The sequence below is a fragment of the Mandrillus leucophaeus genome, unplaced genomic scaffold (assembly GCF_000951045.1).
Source record: "Mandrillus leucophaeus isolate KB7577 unplaced genomic scaffold, Mleu.le_1.0 Scaffold341, whole genome shotgun sequence".
Lineage (NCBI taxonomy): Eukaryota > Metazoa > Chordata > Mammalia > Primates > Cercopithecidae > Mandrillus > Mandrillus leucophaeus.
Window position 1 is genome coordinate 92,671 of NW_012103599.1, and position 7,535 is coordinate 100,205.

Genomic DNA, 7,535 nt, shown 5'->3' on the forward strand with positions numbered 1-7,535 from the left:
AGAAAGAAAAAGGAAGGAAGGAAGGAAGGAAGGAAGGAAGGAAGGAAGGAAGGAAGGAAGGAGGGAAGGAAGGAGGGAAGGAAGGAAGAAAGGAAGGAAAGAAGGAAGGAAGGAAGGAAAGAAGGAAGGAAGGAGAAAACAAGAAGATAAAATATTTAATTATTTTTATGGGAATGGTAACATTTATGGAGCACCTATTCCACCTAAAGGGCATATTCACATTTGTTATTTCATTTAATGCTCACAAACCCCAACTAAATGAGTATTATTAAGCTTCATTTTTACAAAAGAGGAAATTAAACATCCAGAGAGATTAAGTAATTGCTGCCAGGCACATAACCAGTCAGTTTGATTCTAAAATTCATGTTCTGTCCTTTGTTTCTTTTTGCCCTCATAATAATTTCAGCCCTTCTCTGAGAAGGAGCATGTTTCCATTAAAGTAAGAATGACAGGCAGAGCTGTCTGAAAGAAAAATAAATTAGAAAGAGTTGCTTCAGAAGGTGGCAAGTTAAAAGCAGTCAAGCCGAGGCTTTCAACCAGTTAGCTGTTCAACGAGCATTTACTGACAATCCCTGTGCTAAGCACCTGGAATAGAGAAATCAAAGCAAAAGGATACCTCAAGGCACCAACTGTTTAGTGAGGGAGACAAATGAGTAAAAAGACCTCCACACCAGCTTCAGATAGGGTTTACTGCTAGGGAGGGAAGGTGGAGAAAGGATTGGGAGGAGTGAAGCTTTACTTATGTCTATAAGCTTGTATTTCTTCAGAGAAATAAGAGAAATCTGAAACAAATATGGCAAATTACTAACATATATTTAATCTCAGTGCTGAGTAGACGGGTGTCTGTTACAATATGCCTCTTCATTGCAGCTTTGCTTTTGGGGTGGGGTGCGGTGGCTCACGCCTGTAATCCCAGCACTTTGGGAGGCTGAGGCAGGTGGATCACCTGAGGGCAGGAGTTTGAGTCCAGCCTGGCCAATATGGTGAAACCCCATCTCTACTAAAAATACAAAAATTAGCTAACTGGGCGTGGTGGTGTGCACCTGTAGTCCTAGCTACCCGGGAGGTTGAGGCGGGAAAATCGCTTGAACCAGGGAGGCAGAGGCTGCAGTGAGCTGAGATTGCACCACTGAACTCCAGCCTGGGCGACAGAGCAAGACACCATCTCAAAATAAATAAATAAATAAATAAGTGTTGTTATTGCTTTTAAAAGAGATTATCGTAATATCTAACCAGTGCCATGCTAGAGGGCAGCACAGGATACTAACAAAGGACTGGAGGGGCAGCTAACCCAACTTAAAGAGGAATTGGACACAGCCATAAAAAGGAATGAAATTATGTCCTTTGTGCAACATGGAAGCAGCTGGAGGCCATTATCCTAAGTGCATTAACACAGGAACAGAAAATCAAATACCACATGTTCTCACTTACGAGTGGGAGCTAAACTTTAGGTACTCGTGGACATAAAGATGGCAAGAATGGACACTGGGAACTGCTAGAGTGGAGAGGGAGAGGAGGGCAAAGGTGGAAAAACTACCTATTGAGTACTATGCTCCCTTCCTGGATGACAGATCAATTGCACCCAAACCTCAGTATCACGCAATATACTCATGTAACAAACCTGCACATGTACCCCTGAATCAAAAATAAAAGTTGAAATTATAAAGTTTTTTAAAAAAAGGAATTAGAAAAAGCAAGCAAACAGCTTCTCCCCTACAGCCTCCAGAAGGACAGAGCCCTGCTGTTACTTTTGTTTTAGCCTACTGAGACCAGATTTGGACTTCTAACCTCTGACCATATCTTCAAGAACCTGAAGGAAATCCTTACAAGGAGGTGAGCAGAGCAGTGTCAGAACAAGCAGCAGCAGTAAGCAAAATTCTTAGGCTAAAAGAGACCAAGGCACATTCCAGTCATCTCGAGGGTCAGCAGACCAAGTACTCACTGTGAGGGGACAGGGCAGGGTGGCTGGGACTCAATCAGGATAAACCTTTTAAGCCAGAAAAAAGGAATCTGGATTTTATCTTAAATGACATAGGTAGCTTCTTGAAGGTTTTAAGCAGGAGATAGAGATGATCGCTTTCTTTTCAGAACCATCAGTCTGGTATGGTAGGAGTAGGAAGGGTGACAGAGAGGAAGGTGGAGCTCTGGCCAGGTAACCAAGGCAGGAGTTTATCAGAGGATCCTAGATGAGAGATATTCAGGAGCCTGAAATACAGGGTTGCAATGAGGATGAAGTAATGATTTCAGAGTATTTATGAGGTGGAATTAAGTTTGGTGATCCATCCAAGGTAGGAAGAAAATGGCACCAAAGATAACTTCTGGGCTTCTTTCTTGGTGGACGTGCTGCCATTTCCCCTGTCATAATTATTAAGGGGGAAATAAGTTTACAATTGAGGATGAGTTTTCAACAAATGTTGCTGGGACAACTGGATATCCACACAGAAAAAATCCCCTGTCATAATTATTAAGGGGAAAATAAGTTTACAAATAAGGATGAGTTTTCAACAGATGTTGCTGGGACAACTGGATATCCACATAGAAAAAGTGAATTTACATGTAGACCTTTCACAAAAATTAACTCAAAATGAATCACAGACCTAAACGTGAGACACAAAGCTATAAAACTCCTAGAAGAAAATCTAGATGTTCTTGGGTTTGGTGATGACTTTTTAGATACAACACCAAAGGCACCATTCATGAAAGAGATAATTCATAAGCTGGACATCATTAAAATTCAAAATTTCTGCTCTGCAAAGGTTACTTCCAAGAGAATGAAAAGACAAACCACAGACTGGGGGGAAATACTTGCAAAAGACATATTTGGTAAAGAACTGTTATACAAAACATACAAAAAAAACCTTTAAAACTCAACAATAAGAAAATAGGGGCCAGGCGCTGTGGCTCACACCTGTAATCCCAGCATTTTGGGAGGCCGAGGTGGGTGGATTATGAGGTCAGGAGTTCAAGACCAGCCTGGCCAAGATGGTGAAACCCCATCTCTACTAAAAATACAAAAATTAGCTGGGCATGGTGGCAGGTACCTGCAATCATAGCTATTCAGGAGACTGAGGCTGAGAATTGCTTGAACTTGGGAGGCAGAGGTTGCAGTAAGCTGAGATTGTACCACTGCACTCCAGCCTGGGTGACAGAACGAGACTCCATCTCAAAAAAAAAAAAAAAAAAAAAAAAAAGAAGAAAAAAAAAAAAGAGAGAGAAAAAGTTAGCTAGGCACAGTGGCTCATGCCTGTAGTCCTAGCTATTTGGGAATCTGAAATGGGAGGCCTGCTTGGATTGCTTGAGCCCAGGTGTTGGAGTTTACAGTGAACTCTGATCATGCCACTACACTCCAGCCTGGACAATAGAGTGAAACCCTACCTTTAAAAAATATAAAGATCAGAAAACATGAATAAAAAATGGGCCAAAGTCTATTAAAAATAATAGACACCTTACCAAAGAAGTATACAGATGACATACAGGCATACGAAAAGACGCTCTACATCATATGTCATCAGCGAAATGCAAATTAAAACGACCATGAGATACCATTACACGCCTATTAGAATAGCCAAAATCCAGCACATTGACAACACCAAATTCTGGAGAGGATGTGTAGCAACAGGAACTCTCATTCATTGTTCATGGGAATGCAAAATGTTAACAGATATTCTGAAAGACAGATTGGCAGTCTCTTATAAAACTAAACTTGTTCTCATCATGTGATTCAGCAATCATGCTCCTTAGTATTTACTCAAAGGAACTGAAAATTTATGTCCACACAAAAACCTGCACATAGACGTCTATAGCAGCTTTATTCATAATTGGCAAAACTTAGAAGCAACCAAGATGTCCTTCAGTAGGTGAATGGAAAATAAACTGTGGTACATGCAGTCAATGGAATATGATTCAGTGATAAAAAGAACTGAGTTGTCAAGCCATGAAAAGACACAAAAGAAACTTAAATGCATATTACTAAGTGAAAGGAGCCAGTCTGAAAAGCGTACATACTATATGATTCCTACATACGACATTCTTGAAAAGGCAAAACTATGGAGATAGTAAAAAAATCAGTGGTTGCCAGGAGTGGGGGTGGGGAGGGATGAATAAGCAGAGCACAGATGATGTTAAGGGCAGTGAAACTATTTCTATATGACTCTATAATAGTTGCTCCATGTCATTATACATTTGTCCAAAACCACAGAATATACACCAAGAGTGAACCCTAATGTAAACTGTGGACTCTGGGTGACAATGATGTGTCGACGTACGCTTATCAATTGTAATAAATATAGCACTGTAGTAGGGATCTTGATAGTGGTGGGAGGGGGTATGCATGCGTGGAGATAGTGGAAAATCTATGTACTTTCTACTAAATTTTGCTGTGAACCTAAAACTGCTCTAAATAATAAAGTCTATTATTTAAGGAAAAAAAAAAACAGATGAGAACAATTTTGAAAATGTTACATATAGGTCCTGAGGAAATAGAAACAGACGTGTTAATGGGTAGTTTGGTATTATTACGTCATTCCCAATTGACAGATAACAGCCTCAGAGAGATGAAGTATCTTGTCCAAGGTCACACAGCACACTAACAGGCAGAGGGTAGAATCTGATCTAAGAAAGTTTGACTCCGTTGTCCACATAAGTGACCATATGTGAAAGGAGGTTTTGAGGTCTATATTTGTTTCCCATTTTTGCTGCTCCAGACTACCAGATATTTGGTGCCTTAAAACAACACAAATTTATTATCTTATAGTTCTGGAGGTACAGAATTTCAAAATGAGTCTCACTGAGCTCAGGAGAAAGTTTTATAAGCCTTCTTGAGGCTCTATGGGAGAATCTGTTTCCTTGCCTTTCTGAGCTTCCTTTTAGAGGCCAGCTGCATTCCTTGGCTCATGGCCTCCTCCCACCTTCAAAGCAGTAATCACATCACTGTGACCTCTGTGTCTACTGTTACATTTCTTCTTCTGACCAAGGTACATCATAATTAAACTTCTGAAAACCAAAGAAAAAAAAACTTTAAAAGCCAGAGAGAAATGACGCACTGCCTATAGAGGAACACCAATTAGTAAGAGGATGGATTTTTCATCTGAAACCATAAAGGCCAGGAAGAAATGACACAACAGTTTTCAAGTGCTGAAAGAAAAGAACTTTCAGTTATGCATCTTATATCTGGTGACATTATCCTTCAGAAATGGAAGGGGAATAAAGTTATTCACACATGAAGGAAAACTAAGAAAATTAGTTGCCATTAAACTCACCCTTCAAGAATAGCTAAAGTAAACTCTCCAAACAGAAAGAAAGTAACAGAATAAGGCTGGGAACTTTGGAAATTAAAAGAACAAGAACAGAATGGATAAATATTGGGTAAATATAGTAGACTAACTTCCCTTCATAAGTTTCTTACATTATATTTGGTAGGTGAAGCAAAATTTTTTTATTTGAGGTTAAGTCTTACTCACTCTGTCTCCCAGGCTGGAATACAATGTAGCTTGATCTCCGCTCACTGCAACCTCCGCCTCCTGGATTCAAGTGATTCTCTTAGCCCCTGGAGTAGCTGGGATTACAGGTGTGAGCCACAGAAACCCAGAGAAAAAAAAATTTTTAAATAGCCTACAGGTGCTACTAAGTGAGGCAAAATTTGTAACACTATCTGATATGGTGGTGCTCAATATATGTAGAGGAAATACTTGAGACAACTGTATTTTAGAAATGGGAAGCACAAAGGGACCTAAATGGAAGTAAGCTTTCGATACTTAAAGGGGTAAAGTGTTGACACCAGTAGAGGGTGATAAATTACATATCTATATTGCAATGGTTAGAGAGATCACTAAAAAAAATTATGTAGGGCAATATGCTCAAAAGCATTATAAATAGAGGAAAATTAATTTTTGTAAGTTCAAGTAATGCCCAGAAGGCAAAAAGGAAAAACAGAAGAATGAAAAACAGAGGGAGGAAACAGTAAAGAAGTAATAAAATGGCAAACTTAAGCCTCAATATATCAATAATTAATTTAAGTGCAAGTGGCCTAAATACACTAATTAAAAGACAGAGATTAGCAGAATAGGGGAAAAATGATCCAACAATATAACTGTCTATAAGAAACTCACTTTGAACATAACAACTGTATTAATTTCCTATTGCTGTTATAACAAATTACCATAAACTTAGTGGCTTAAAATAACATATTTATTATCTCACAGCTCTGGCAACAGTAGACTCGATAAATATTTTTGGTACATTCATACAATGGAATACTCTACCATAATAATGAGTGAAAGAAGCCAAACATACGAAGTTCTAAAACAGGCAAAACAAATCTATGGTGATAGACTCATAAAAGAGTGATATCCATGAGGGGTGGTTGCTGACTAGGAAGGAATACAAGAGAATTTTCTGGAGTGCTAGAAATGTTATCTTGAACTGGATGGGGGTTAAATGGGTGTGTACACAGGCAGAAATTTATCAAGTTTTATACTTAAGATTTGGGCATTGTATACATACCTCAATAGAATATTTTATTTATTTATTTATTTATTTATTTATTTAGAGATGGAGTTTGGCTCTTGTTGCCCAGTCTGGAGTGCACTGACGCAATCTCGACTCACTGCAACCTCCGCCTCCTGGGTTCAAGCGAGTCTCCTGCTTCAGTCTCCCAAGTATCTGAGATTACAGGCATGTGCCACCACGTCTCGCTAATTCTTTATTTATAGCAGAGACAGGGGTTTCACCATGTTGGTCAGGTTGGTCTAGAACTCCTGACGTCAGGTGATCCACCCGCCTCAGCCTCCCAAAGTGCTGGGATTATAGGCATGAACCACTGCACCCAGAATATTCTTTTTAAAATGAAGCCATTAGGCTTTTCTAAGATTGTCTTTCCTTTTTGATGACAAACTCCAGTGGGGAAATTATTAAAACATGAGACAGATATATGGCCAGTTGTCCACCCAGAGAGGGCGTAAAAGGGAGGTGATATAGTATAGTGATTAGGAGGATGGGCTTAGGAGTCACAAACCTGGTTTTAAGTGTCATTTGCTGGCTGTGTAATCTTACTCAAGATATTTGATCTCTCTAACCTTCAGTTTAATTATGTATATAATATGGATATATAAATGGCTGTACTGACCTTGTAGGAGCATTGGAAGTACATAAGATAAAAAATACAAAAATCTTAAAAACAATCAGTTATTACATACTGTGTGCCACACACTGTGGAATATATCACTTAACCCTATGACAACTGCATGGGAAGGATACTAACATGTCCATTTTAAGAATTAAGAAACTAAGATCCAAAGAGTTTGGTCTTAAGAAGTGGCAGGTGTGTCTGATCCTAAAGTCCATGAATTTAAGCATTACCCTTTATGGTATACTTGGATGAATAGGTGGGTGGATATTAAAAAACTAAATCAGAAACTAGCCTGAGTTCCGCAGAGGGGCACAATATTTAACTAAAGCTTCTGTTAACATGTTAAGGGCTAGCCAATGATATCTATAGCATAAAAGACCTTTATCACTGGAAGGGAAACTAATTGTCC